Source organism: Palaemon carinicauda, chromosome 40 (genome assembly GCF_036898095.1).
Source record: "Palaemon carinicauda isolate YSFRI2023 chromosome 40, ASM3689809v2, whole genome shotgun sequence".
Classification (NCBI taxonomy): Eukaryota; Metazoa; Arthropoda; class Malacostraca; order Decapoda; family Palaemonidae; genus Palaemon; species Palaemon carinicauda.
Window position 1 is genome coordinate 42,843,618 of NC_090764.1, and position 15,129 is coordinate 42,858,746.

Genomic DNA, 15,129 nt, shown 5'->3' on the forward strand with positions numbered 1-15,129 from the left:
GAGCGTCATCAAGATACTATCTCGATATATAGCCCCATACGAGGATCCTCTAGTGGAGGCAACAGACATTATGTCTCTAGAATAGAAGCGATGGACTTAGAAATTCCTATTCAGCCCATCAAATTTCCTCAGGAGGGCCCTCTACATGTTGAGACCCTTCCAGGGAAAAGGGGCTCTGTTGGCTCCCAGGTAGCCCAAGAACACCCCGTTCCCTGTAATGAAGGAACTGAGGCTGAGGCTGGTCCTAGTTATGCACCTAGGATTATCCAGGAGGTTCAGAAGTTTTCTGCCTTCGATTTATCACAGTACACCTGATCCCTTCATCTTATGAATTCCTTGCCCTTAACGGTAAGGGAAAAGACTGGGATCTCAAAAGGCAAAATAGAATTCCTTGAAGAATACAAGTCTAGTCAACTAGAAGACAATACGAGTCTTCTTGGGAAAAGTAAGCTGCTTTGTAAAGCAATAGGGACCGAAAGCAATCTCATGATCTTCTGCCTGTCCTTCTCTGTCCACCCCTATATTCAAGGTCTGGCGGCCAACAGCACGAAGGCCTTTGAGAAAGGAGGCAGTGTATCCTTGGATACTATGAGAAGCCTAGTTCTTCAGCCTTGTCCCCATAAAAATCCTTGAGTAAGCACCAAGGGTAGGGCCGACTTTGCGAGAGAGGTCACTTGATTGGATCTTTGGATCCATGGACCAATATCCATGTGCAAGTCAACCACGACTAGACCTCTTCTATATGCCGTTTAAATAGATCTGACGAATGAAATCTTTAATAAGATTCCGAAAACATGTGCAGGCTTAGGCCTGCAGCGCCACTAAAGCCCATCTCATGGTCTTTGGACAAGGTCCTACATTATGCCTCACCTGTGAACAATGAGGATTGTTCCCTCAAGGATCTAACCTAAAAGGTTATTTTTCGGTTCGCTATAGCCTCTGGGGCTAGAGTTAGTGAAATAATGACCCTATCTGGGATGAGGGCCACATTAAGTGGGAGAACTGCATCTCTTTCCTGATCCAACCTTTCTCACTAAGGACGACCTACATACTAAGAGGTGGGGTTCCTGGAGAATCTGCCCTCTGAAGGAAGATGTCTCTCTAGGACTGCTAGAGTGTCTAAGGTCTATCTTCATAGAACTTCAGACTTCAGGAGAAACAGCTCTTTACAGGAGAAAACTTTGGATCAAACTATCCCTATAACTGTGGGCAAAGCTCACCTACCTTATTTGCGGAGTATATCCTGACAGCACTCCTGCAGATTAAGATCCGAGAAAAGTTGCTTCATCACTGAACCTTTCAGTGTGTGGACTTCAGCCTCTTCGCTCATTTATTGATCGGAGGTTGTCCGGTGTGTCTTACAGACACTATGCTAAGTAAGTCTATGGATTGAAGCATTATGTGGTGGCGGCAGGTGCTATTTTGGACTCTGTCGTCTAGCTCTGCAATGAACAGTAAATTGATTGGGACTATCAATCAAAAGGAGAATCTGTTCAGAATCTCAGGTGTGAAATTATACAGATACCACTAGTGCCGTGTGTACATAGTACACAGTGTTGTTTGACAATTTCATGTATAGAAATTATAAAGAAAAGTGTTGTTAAAAGAGTTTTTCTTCAGTGTGAGAGTGGCACTCATCAATTTTCCCCTTTCAAAAAAGGGAACATTAATTTCTGTGTATGTCTCTTGTATAATTTCCTTATCATGCTACATTCATTTAGCATGTAGTCATTTATTAGGAATAAATGTCTATTAAAATGCAGTTGCGTCCTAATTCGCCCAACAATTGCATGTTTAAGATGCCAGAGTTCCTTGACTTACTCATGTAAGTATTTCTCATATCATTGTATGCTTACAAACAACGGATGAGGACACTGATATTGGTTTCGCAATATATACAAGCCTTGAGACCGTTTGTATTCTCAGTGTATACTTATGTTTGTTCATACAATATATGCTACCTTGAGGCCCCTTTTCTAACGTCTAAAAATGACTCTTCCCTGCAGGGGGCAGGAAGCACTAACATTGTTATGCTTAGTAATAATGACGGATAACGGTACCGTCATTTGTCTCAATTGGCCCTTTTGGCCGTAGAAATATTGTCCCAAGGTTAAGGCACTGATGAAAATCCACAGATACATTAATTCTCTGGTATGCTTCCATCAGGACGTCATGGCTTGAGCCCAATTCGCTCAAAAATCTATTTTTGGGTGAGATGGCCATGACGTCCTGATGGACCCACACTTCTTTTCTATGAAAAGATCTTCACGGTTTCCCTCCCTGAACTACTGTATCTGTAGCACCATGCTCAACGCTACAAGGAATGACCGCCAGAGGGAGTTGGCGCGGTTGTGATACGATTGTGCGGCTACGCTTCTAATTCTGCCACGTATTCCCCTCGAAGCGTAAAGGCTATTCGGGGTGCAGATTGCCATGTGGCGTGTCAAGAATACGTCCCCTGATTATATACGATACCCTTGAGAGTAATCTTAAGGGTACTCGCGCCAGAAGTTAGAATTCTGTGAAATCTTTGGTTTGATTCTCTGGGAATATCACTGTAGTCATATATACCCTTGGGAAGCTACTAAAGGAACCTTTCATCAGGACGTCATGGCCATCTCACCCAAAAATAGATTTTTCGCTTCGCTTAAAATCCGTTTTTGGATACCCGGGGGCTCCCTATTTTGAATAGGTTTGTACCAAAAATAAGGAGGCCCTGCACCTCGCTAAACCTTGCTACACAAGGTCTTCAACCTACACAAGTTGTATGTTGAAATATCTAGTAATGTGACTGTCCAGGTAAAAGTTATTCCAAGTCTTTGTAGGAAAAACTGTTGTAACCAAGACTTTCTCAATACCGCCTTGCCAGGGTATGGGGACGCAACAGTATTAGCTTAATACTAGGTACACGAGGAAGCATGGTTTACCTGCAGTAGTTTGAGGTCAGCTTGCAGAGAGAACCCAGGATGCTGCTTTCCCCAAGAGAGGGGAGTATGAAGAAAATAATAAGAGCCAGTCAAACCTTTTCATTCAAGCAGACTAAAAATTGGGTAACAGTGCCCTCAACCTTCTGCTACTTGTCCAATAAGGAGCTTGAAGTATTATACCAGCTGTTGTGCAGCCACCACGATAGAGAACGTAGTGGGGTGTGAACATCTTCAGACGTTTCCACACCCCAGCCTGTAGAACCTGCGTCACTGAGAAGTTTCACTTGAAGGGCAGGGACGTAGCTACGCCCCTGATATTGTGAGCTCTGAGGTGACGTGAAGGAGGAGGGTCCGGATTCAGGGTATGGTCTATGACCTTTCGAATCCAAGCAGAGATGGTGTTCTTGGTGAACCTCCTCTTGTTCCTCATTGTGCTGACGAAAAATGCAGGCACACGGGGGAGGGGCTGCGGCTGTTCTCTTGAGATACACTGGGCAGAGTCATCAGGGTCATCTGTTATGGAGTGGAGACTCAAAATCTGGAAAGAGTCGAATTGGGGATCCGCCACTCCCTGATTCTGAGTCTTGGCAACAAACTCAGGGACAAAGCTGATCATTACCTCTACCCATCCCCTTGAATGGGTAGTGACGTACGAGAGACAATGAAGTTCACTGACTTGCTTGGCCGAAGCCAAAGATAGTAGGAACACCATCTTCCAAGTCAGATGGCAATCTGTTGCCTGGCGTAATGGTTCATAAGGAGGTCTCTTTAGAGACCCGAGAACTCGAACCACGTTCCACTGGGGAGGTCTCACTTCAGACTGAGGGCAGGTAAGTTCATAACTTTCTGTACTCATACTGATGAGTACAGAAAGTTCAAGCGATGAGGAAATGTCCATTCTGTTCAGTCTAAGTGCAAGGCTTAAGGCTGAGCGATAGCCTTTTACAGTCGAGACTGAAAGGCACATTTCTTCACGCAATTACACGAGGAACTCCGCTATTACTGGAATAGTGGCATCGAGAGAAGAGATGCCCCTTCCACAACACCAACTACAGAAGATTTTCCCCTTTGCCTGGTAGACTGCTACTGATGATTTCCGCAAGTATCCAGACATCCTGCATGCAACTTGTGAAAATCCTCTCTGAGCGAGGAGCTGCTGGATAGTCTGCAGGCATGAAGTTGTAGTGAAGCTACGGCTTTGTGGAATATGTTGGTATGTGGTTGTCTGAGTAGATCGCGTCGCGGATGGAGTTCTCTTGGAGACTTCGCTAAGAGTTGCAGAAGGTCAGGAAACCATTCCGTATGATGCCATAGCGGAGCTATGAGAGTCATTGAGAGGTTGACCGATTCTCCAGCCTTGTTGTGTACCATCCTTAGCAGACAGAACGGAGAAATATGTAGACGTCAATGTTGCCCCACCGTTGTTGGAATGCATCTTGTCAGAGAGCCTTGGGGTCTGGGACTGGGGAGCAGTATAACAGGAGCCTGAAGTTCAAGGCTGTTGCGAACAGATAAACTGTTGGAGAACCCTATAAAGCCAAGACTTTGTTGCCTACTAGATGATCTAAAGACCACTCGGTACTCACTATCTGAGATGCTCTCCTCAGGTTGTCGGTGAGCACATTCCTTTTGACTGGAATGAAGCGTGCAGATAGTGGTATCGAGTGAATTTCGGCCCATCTCAGTATCTTTACTGCTAGATGGGATAGGAGTTGCGAAAAAGTACCTCCTTGTTTGTTGATGTAAGCCACTATTGTGGTGATGTCGCTCATTAACACCACTCAGTGTCCCACCAGGAACTGGTGGAACCGTTGAAGGGCGGGAGGACGACTTTCATTACTAGGAGATTTATGAGGAGGCATTCTTCTGATTCTGACCAGAGGCTTGAGGTCGTGTGGTGCAGCACGTGAACCCCCAACTCTTTTTTTAAAGCGCCTGAGAACAGCATCAATTCTGGGGGGAGGACAAGAAGAGCCACTCCCTTTCGTAGATTCTCATCAGACACCCGCCATTCGAGGTTCGTCTGTTCTGTTGCTCCCATGGGGATCAGGATGTCCCGGGAGTCAAAGGCTTGATTCCACCTGGACTTGAGTCGCCACTGGAGAGATCAAATCCTGAGGCAACCGTTGGGAACTAGACGGGCCAGAGATGAAAGGTGCCCGAGGAGACGTGGCTCTTTTCATGTGAGAAAGGGTCTTACGACTTTCGCAGCCTCATTATCCTGTCATCTGAAAGTCTGAAAGTCTGAAAGGAAGGCTTTGTGGAGATTAGTGTGTATTATCATGTCTGGGTTTACCTGTCTCTGCGTAGGAAGCAGGAAGGACTTCTCAAGGTTTATCATGATCCCCATATCTTGGCCAAGCCTCAGAAGTTTGTCTCGGCGTTAAAGAAGGGTTGACACCGAGCCCACTAGGATTAGCCAGTCATCCAGATAACGGAGGAGACGGATGCCAATCCTGTGTTCCCAAGATAACACTAGGGCGAACACTTTAGTGAAGACTTTAGGTGCTGTGGAAAGACCGAAGCACAGCACCTTGAACTGGTATTTCCTGTTGTCTAGGCTGAATCTTAAGTACTTCCGTGAAGATGGATGGATTGAGATCTGGAAGTAAGCGTCCTATAGGTCCAGAGTGTGGTCTTACCGCTTGTCTGGCCGTGTCTGCCGTCTCCATGCTGAACGGAGTTTGCTTGACAAACTTGTTCAGAACTGAGAGGTCGATGATTGGTCTCCATCTTCCAGAAGTCTTTTTCACAAGAAAGTCGACTAAAGAAGCCTGGAGACCCGTCGAGGAACTCCTGGAAAGCGCCCTTCTTCAATAGGGTCTGGACTTCTGCCCGGAGGGCTATCCCCTTTGCTAATCCCATCACAAAGGAGTCTATTGACACTGGATCCAGAACAGGGGAGGGAGAGATGTTGTGATTGGGACGCAATACCCTAAATGAATCACAGAGAATGTCCAGGGTTCTGCCTCGAGTTGCTTCCACCTGTAGGCATCTCCCCACTGGTGGACAAGTAAGAGGAGTGCCTATCCTAGCGTTTGTGGCTTCAGCCGCTCCCTCTAGGATGTTTTCCTCCCCTGGAGGATTTTGTGCCAAAAGCAAATACAGTAGAGCTAAATCACAAGTGTGTGACTGGGAGCAGTAGCATGCTAACCACCCCCTACCCGTGCTAACTAGCAGAATGGGTAGTTAACCCTTGCTAAAATTTTAATATCTCGCCCTTTCAGCTTCACCAAAGTAATACCCCTAATAAATAGTGTAGGTTTGTATTCCAGTTACGAAACAAATTCAATTTAAAACGATAAAAGTAGAGATGTCCTTATGAAAGTTCAATGCTATCAGAAGACCTTCTTCTGGAATAAATCGAAAAATACCACCAGCATGGTACGGCATATCATGTACAAGAATCTTGGCGAGGATGAACCTGCCATCCTCACCTCGAGCCTCAGATATCTATTTCTTGAAGTGCTAAAAGTGGGGCATTCAGTCAACAAGTGCCTTACTGTCATGGGTACCAAACAGTCATCGCAATATAGCTGGTGTTGCCCAGTCATCAGAAACTTGTGTGTTAACCAAGTATGACCAATGCAGAAACAACAAAGAGTAGTTTCTCACTTCCGGGGTGTTACGCTATACCTCTAAGGAAATATAACATTTATTATTTCTCTCATCTAATTTCCATCTAAACAATCGCAATGCTATTGCCTATTATTATAAAAAACTCTTAGTCCTCTATAAAAAATCATTAACAAGGATGGGATAGCTTCTTGGTAGTAATTCAGCTGCTGCATTCTTTGCCAGTAAATCTGCCTACTCATTCCCATATAAACCTATGTGTGCCGGAACCCAACAAAATCAAACTGTTATACCTCTCAGGTCAATAATGAAAAGCCACTCTAACAAAAGGGTTACTATAATAAAAACTTCTAAAGCTATTAGGACACTTCTTGCATCACTAAAAATGGTAAAATTACCCTCCTCTATTAATGCTATTTTTTCAATAGTGGTTAGTATGCCATATAAATAGGCAGAAAATATAGAAGAGACTAGAGGAAGTGCCCTCTATAATTAAAAGCATTACAGAATCAGTATCAGATTTGGAGCCATCAGTATATATAAAAGTTGATTCCCTATGCTTTGCAACATGTTACATGGAGGGGGGAATGATATATTGAATGGAATCACCTCACTTCTAACTATATCATGACTTTTTAATAATTGTTTTACCTGAAAACCATAAGGTTGAGGAGATTTTGGGTGCAAATCTAAATATGTTGAGTGCCTTACAATAATTGCAGTCTGATAGGCTAAGGAATTAAGAAGTCTTTGCAACCTAAACCAATACCAAACAACAGAAGACTTTCGTTAAAGGTCTAAAGGTAATTCTCCAACATCAACAAGGAGGCTTGGGATAGGCAAAGTTCTAAAAGCTCCTGTGGCCAATCTGATACCAGTATGGTGTAAAGAATCAAAATCTTTAATTGGCTTGGGTGGCTGAAGAGTATATTTCATACCCATAGCTAATACAGTATTTGAAAAAATTCAAGCCTTGTATAACTTTAAGAGTTTTACGGCCTGGCCCCCATGATGTATGGGACAAAACTTTTAAAAGATTCAGAGCCTCAAGACATTTTACTTTTAAGGCTTTCAAGTGTGGAATCCATGTCAGCCTGCAATCAAATATTAATCCTAAAAATGACAAATTTAGAAGAAATTTGTACTTTTATTAACAACACAAACCTGTAGCTATTTATAGGGGTATAACTTTCAGCTTTCCCATTAGAAATTAGTGAAGGTTTACCAACCGTGCCACAAGTTAGCAAGGGGGAGGGGGGGGGAATAGCTACTCATCTCACTCGCACACCTGAAATTGTACTTCACTTTGCTTGGAGGTAGGACTTCAAGAAGGACTGGGTTGGCAGGCATATCTGTAGAGTGTACTTACAGGGAAGCTGAAAGACTAGCCATAAGACTTTTAGCTAGGTGTAACTACCCCACCACTAATTAGTGTGGGGGGGCGGTTAGTATTAGCTACCCCACTCACACACCAGTATTGTCTCGTCACTTTAGATTGCAGACAAGATTTGCTGGGAGAAAAGTGATGGCAGGCCAAATTTGTATAAAGAGCTTTTGTATCCTTAGAAAAAGTACAAATTACTTCAAATTTGTCATTTGTTCTGACTCTAAATACAAATACTTTTGTTCTTTATTAGGGATGACTCATCCTTTCAGTGGGTGAAAGTCCGAACTAACTGGCAGGTTTTTACCCTGGGTTTTCCCGTACATGCTCTGAACGTATAAGTAAGAAACCTTGACACCTCGCTAACTTTATGTGCAATGCATGATTTAGCGGCTTGAGCAATCTGTGTGATTGTGTGACACTGGCAATGTGACTAGTCTCGGTAAGAATTCTCAGAAACGTAGGAATCTTTGAATCAACCATAGACATTAACAAATCCCCCCTAGCCAGGAGGTATGGAGACGCAACACGTATTTTCCTATACAGTGATGCCTCAGGATACGAAAGTAATCCGTTCAGGATACGGTTTCGTATCCTGATTTTTTCGTATCCTGAGTCACGTTTTACATGTAAATAGCCTAATCCGTTCCAAGCCTTACAAAAAGTCACCTTTTCTTTCATAAACACGCTAAACTGTAGTAATAAACATGCAATGCAGCCATTTCTTATCATTCAATAACTAACCCAACCGTTAAAAACAGCCTAATCCATTCCAGAAACCACCATGAGATTATTCAATAATGTAATTATAGCCTAGTTATCCCCTCCAAGCCCTAAGAAAACGGTCCATTTTCTTTACTACTGTATAAAAGTTACGGTACTGTATGTAAAGCATTTGGATCAGTGAAGGTGTATTGTTACCTGTACACCTATATTTAAGGGTTGATACCATGAAAAAAAAGGTACTGTACTCTCGGCGACATAGTTAGGATCTCGTAAGCTTTTCGTATCCTGAAAATTTTTTCGTATACTGGGGCATAAAAATCTTTGTATCGCTTTTCGTATCCTGAATTTTTCGTAATCAGAAACTTTCGTATCCAGAGGTATCACTGTACTAGGTTACACAAGGTACAGTGATACCTCTACATACGATCTTAATTCGTTCCAGAAACTGCTTCGTATGTTAAAACGATCGTATGTTGGAGCAAATATTCCCATAAGAATACATGGTAATTTATTTAATTCGTTCCTCAGCCTAAAAACCCATCATAAATCCTTAATAAATGGCTACACATAATTACACATTACATTAATACAATATAATAAATACATACAAACCAAAAAAAAAGAATAATAATAATGAAATAATAAATAAAAAAGGGGTTTTAATGTAACACTTTACCTTAGCAACAGGCCAGTCCAGGTGTAGGGACTGGTAGGCAGGAGGAGACGGAAGATCAGCGAGGAGGTAGGGACGGTGACTTTGTACGATAACGTGTACGATAACTTACACTAACTTACACTACTACGTGAACTTTAACTTAAGTTAGCTTATTTTTTTTTTCATTTTTATAATTTTATATTTTTTTTTCTACATTTTTTCTTTTCTTATTTTTAATTTTCATCACTTCCACTCGATTCGGTCTTCCTTTTCTTTGCTTCACTTTCTTTCTTTTCATCATGATCACTAGACCATTTTAAAGATTTTTTAAAGAAACTATCGAGTGAAAGTTGCTTAGTACGGCTTTTGAGGATTTTTCTAAAATGCGTTAAGCAAACATCATCGAACTGCGCAACAACACGGCAAACCTGAAGTTTCTGTGGGTGATGCTTGTCGATGAAATCAACCACGTGTTGATATGCCAACATCTGTTTTATTTCCGCCGTACCTAAGATTTGGCCTACCGCCTCGATCTCCTCCGACTCACTCAACTGCGCTTGGAACTCATCATGCTGCATGGCTTGCAGCTCCTTGAGTTCCTCGGTGGTGAGCTCTTCATGATGCTCATCGACGAGTTCGGTGATGTCATCTTCATCCACCTCCAGACCCATGGACTTGCCAAGGGATACAATCTCTTCGACGTCTTCCTCGGCGGCAAGCACAGGTTCATTCTTGGGGCCAAAACCTTCAAAATCTCTGGGAGCAACAGCATCAGGCCAAAGCTTCTTCCAAGCGGAATTCAGGGTCCGATGAGTTACTCCCTCCCAAGCCTGATCAATGATCTTTAAGCAGTGCACGATGTTAAAGTGGCTCCTCCAAAATTCACGCAAAGTTAAGTTGGTGCTTTGCGTGATATTAAAGCACTACTTAAATAAGTGCTTGGTGTACAGCTTCTTAAAATTAGAGATGACTTGCTGGTCCATGGGCTGGAGGATAGGGGTGGTATTCGGTGGAAGATACACCTTGATGAATTTGTATTCGTCGATGATATCATCTTCGAGTCCAGGGGGGTGAGCTGGTGCATTGTCCAAACAAAGCAAGCACTTCAAAGGCAAATTCCTCTCCTGAAGATACTTCTTGACAGCAAGGCCGAAAACTACATTTACCCATTCCACAAAGATAAGCCTAGTAACCCAAGCCTTAGAATTAGAATGCCATAGAACATGTAGCAGGTCTTTATTAATTCTATGTGCTTTAAATGCCCTAGGGTTTTCGGAATGGTAAATCAATAACGGCTTTATTTTGCAGTCCCCGCTGGCGTTGGCACAAAGCGCAAGACCCGATCCTTCATTGGCTTATGTCCAGGCATTTTCTTCTCTTCGCCGGTAATGTACGTTCGACTAGGCATCTTTTTCCAAAACAGACCAGTTTCATCACAGTTGAACACCTGCTGCTCTACGTAACCTTCCTCCGCCACGATGCTTTCGAACTTTTTAACAAAGTCTTTAGCAGCCTTGGTGTCCGAACTCGAAGCTTCTCCATGACGAACAACTGAATGAATCCCGGTCCGTTTCCTAAATTTCTCGAACCAACCTCGAGACGCGTTGAATTCCTCCATCGTAGGATCGGCTGAACTCTCCCCCGCGTCACCCCGAGAGCGCGCCGCCTTCAAGTCACTGTAGATAGCGCTGGCCTTCTCACAAATGATCGTTTCCGTGATCGTATCGCCAACAATCTCCTTGTCTTTGATCCATATTAACAAAAGTCGTTCCATCTCTTCAAGGGTAGGGCTACGATGTTTGGAAATAATCGTGATCCCCTTCGAAGGTTTCACTGATTTAATGGCTACCCTCTGCTTTATGATCGTCCAGATCGTAGACATATTTCAGCCATATTGTTTAGCCAGATCGCTAACACGTACACCTCGCTCATGCTTTTCTATTATTTCTTGTTTTAATTCTAATGAAAGCATAGACTTCCTCCTTTTCTAACCACTACTACTACTTCCTGAACCGAAACTAAGCTTTTTAGGACCCATGATTACGAACACTGAAAACAACACGTGAAAAAGGAAGATAAAAAACACTGTTAAAACTGAGCGAATAGAGGACAACCACATGATGCGCACGAGATGAGAGGACTGATCAAGGTGACCCTCGATTGGTGTCCTTCCGATGTGCTGCCGTCTAGCGGCGTCAACAACAAACGACGCTGGACGCTTTCGAGAAAATTGCACGCTTAAGCGTGATGTTTACTTCGTATGTTGGAGCAACACTTCGGGTGTCGAGACAGAAATTTGGTTGAATTTTACTTCAGATGTTGGAAAATTCGTATGTTAGGACATTCGTATGTAGAGGTTCCACTGTATTTGGTTTTACCTGCAGACAGAGGAGGCCAGCTTACAGAGGACCATAGGTGCTGTTCCCTAAGAGAGGGACAAATGAAAGGAAGAAAGAGCCAGTCATTCTTAAACATTCATCCCAGACTAATCCCTCCTAGAAGGTTGGGCAGGGCACCAGCCCCCCGTTGAGATACTACTGCTACGGAGTTATTGGGTCCTTTGACTGGTCAGACAGTACTACATAGGATCCTTCTCTCTGGTTACGGTTCTTTCCCTTTGCCTACACATACACCGAATAGTCTGCCCTATTCTTACATATTCTCCTCTGTCCTTATACCTGACAACACTGAGATTACCAAATAATTCTTTTCTCAAGGGGTTAACTACTGCTCTGTAACTCTGTAATTGTTTAGTGGCTACTTTCCTCTTGGGAAGGGTAGAATAGACTCTATTCTACAAGAACACTCCAAAATCAAACCATTGTTTTCTAGTCTTGGGTAGTGCCATAGCCTCTGTACCATGGTCTTTCACTGTCTTGGGGTAGAGTTCTCTTGATTGAGGGTACACTCGGGCATACTTTTCTATCTTATTTCTCCAACTTGTGTTTTGTTGAAGTTTTTACAGTTTATATATGAAATATTTATTTTAATTGTTATTACTGTTATTTTGTTAATTAATTCTCTTTTTCTTTGTTTCCTTTCCTCACTGGGGTATTTTCCCTGTTGGAACCCCTGGGCTTATAGCATCTTGCTTTTCCAACTAGGGTTGTAGCTTAGCAAGTAATAATAATAATATTCCTTGGATGTATAGAACCCCTGAGGGACGGGTTAGTTGTCATTGTCCATGTTTCCTCTTCTGAGACTTGATAGGGATAATACCAGTCTCTCCTACTTTGGGTCAAAGATAGAATTTTAGGCCTTAGAGTCCAGGTAATGCTGGTACCTGGATAACCGCTGTTGCATGAAAGTATGGCGAGGAGCCGCATGAGTTGGAACCTGTCTAACAGTAGTACTAATACGTCTAGGATCTGAGGGAGGACTGCCCCTCCCAAAGGACTCTGATACATATAAAGGGGTAGAACAGAAGGTAATTTGGCCAATCTGGAGACAGCCTGCTGAACTTATTTACAAGTTTTAAAAACTAGGAGGTATCCTTCATGAATGAAGGAGTGCTTGCAAAAATGCTGCAAGAGTACTTCCTTCACTTTTCGGGTATAACCAGAAAGGAGCAATCATGACCAGATGACCTGTCATGTTTGCTAACTAGACTTGCTCCAATGGGAAGGTAAGTATGCTCTACGTGAGCTTCACAAACAAGTGCACTCTCACCACCTACCAAAGCAGAGCGAGTAGATGGTAAGTGTGTTACGGAAATGGAACACATCGAAGAGCGTGACTGTTAGACCACAGAATGGTTAAGAGAACATTGAGACATAACTGCAGAGGCATGCGTAGTCAATGTGGCACACAACCAAAACTGTTCCCTCGTTGCTGCCGGAGCATAGTGCGCTGGAACACGTCTGCTGCTGAAGCATGGCGTGCTGGAGCGCGTCTGCTACCAAGCCAGCGCGCATCTTTGGGTGTAGTAGAGCTGTCAAGTAAGCGCGCACTAGTTAAGTAGCGAGTGCTGGCAACTTACAGTGAGTTCGCACGCATGCACACCTTTGTCAGGCAAAGGAGCTCGCCAGCCCACCTTGCTAACACTTAGTGGTGAGTGTGTAACGTTGAGCAAGACTCCCTTGTGAAACTAGGATCTGTGCCCCCACATACCTAAGTATTATGGGTAAAAGCACTCCTACTTGTCATAGTTCCAGCTTGAGGTTAGCGAGTAGCCTTGCTTGCTCTTACAGGACGAGGCGCGTGTTTGGATGGTGGCGAGCAGGGCTGAGCTGAACTAGACACATACTAGAGCGTAGTCTGAACAGCAGGCTCTCCCTCATGAAAGTTAGAAGCTCGAGGCGCAGGCCCCGAAGGACCTAGCTTTTGTTGTGTCCTATGGACATGGCTGTGGGAGGCGGGGCCATGAACAGCCTCAATACCCCATCGTTGACTTAATCTGAAAAGCAATTATCTGAAGAGCTGAAATGAGGCATAGATGATTCCAACACTCGTTTCCTGAAGCCCCATGGGAGCGACCACTCAGGCGAAGAGGGTCTCACTCGGGAACAAGACTGGCGTTCCCCACCAGGTGGTAAAGCTCTGTGCATCATACTTTGCGAGCCTTCAGCACGCTGAGCAAGCTCAATCTGGGGGAGCACACCATAATCTGCGGGCTGCGAAACATGACCAAAGCCAGTTTCTGGGTTCTCCTCAAGAGAATCACCCAACTGGTAACCCCGAGGGGCACTACTGTAGTCAGCAAAAGCTCTCGTTCCTCTACCGAAGCAAAGCAAACGAAGGGTGGATGAGCAGAAGTGGGGGATGCTACGGCTAAAGGCATGAGACGCTCTTTCAGTACATTATTACCTCTGTTGTCTCGAGGGAGAAGACCAGTCAACCACTGGGGAGGCAGGTATGCAATCCCATTGTGTCCCTAACTGCATAATCTTCAAAAGCCGTTCCTTAGACGGGGTTACCCAGGATCCCAAAGGAAGGCCTGTGCATCAGCAGAAAGCGATTTCCCTACAACTGAGAGTGGCAACGCTACGCTAGGGGAATGGTGGTGTCCACAGAACCTAAGGGTTGTAGGGGTCAAATGGTCATCATTCTTACTTGCCTGATCCCCAAAGGAGACCGATCAAGCAGTCAACGAGGAGTTGGAGGAAGATGTCAGGACTTCTCATCTTTCGAGGAAGACCTCGAAGGAGAGGAGTCCCTTTTAGACTTATTTCTTCCAATACTGTATCTACCAAACAGCACCCACTGGGAGAATGGCAACTCCCAACATACATAACAAGGAGACTCCTGCATGCAAATATGATTTCTACACATAGAAAAAGAGCGTGATTATCCGTCTCTGGGGTTGACATGATGGTGTCACAAGGGTGCCCTTCCATACCAGGACAATCCTGCATCGTGAAGCCTCACGATACGCTCACTCCTGAATACAAAAAGGAAATCGAAGTTTTAGGCCAGTTTGTATTTTCCTAAATAAGGGTTAACCAAGCCAAAATAAAAAGTGACGTCTTACCATCAGTGTGTGTATAAGCTGGGTGAAAAGTCTACCCACAATAACCCCCTGCTAACTAAAGGTGGGTGGTTATACCTCGCTGACAAGTCTTTGAGATAATTTCAGCTTCAGCCAAACTATATATCTACTGTAAACAGTGAAAGGGTTTCTATTAGGTGTTGGAACAAATCAGTTTTGATTCCCCATAACCAAATAATATGCCCTACAGTAATCTTATCAAAAACCAAACATGACAAATTCGAAGATAATTTGTATTTTTCCTAACCATACAAACCTTAGCTATTTACAAAGGGTATTACTTTTAGCGTAGCTGAAATGGCGAGCCATTAGAATTTAACGAGGGTGTATTACCCCCGCGCTAGTTAGCGGGGGGGTAGGGGAGTGGTAGCTA

General features: G+C 43.8%; 2 protein-coding genes across 8 annotated transcripts in view; both read right to left on the reverse strand.

Moving 5' to 3' along the window:
• Positions 1 to 15,129, reverse strand: part of LOC137631735 (band 4.1-like protein 4) — a 773,040-nt gene that overhangs the window by 469,127 nt on the left and 288,784 nt on the right. The gene's annotated exons all lie outside the window — the stretch shown is intronic.
• The window catches only part of LOC137631739 (differentially expressed in FDCP 8 homolog), a 222,534-nt gene that overhangs the window by 199,358 nt on the left and 8,047 nt on the right, over positions 1 to 15,129 (reverse strand). The window lies entirely within an intron of this gene.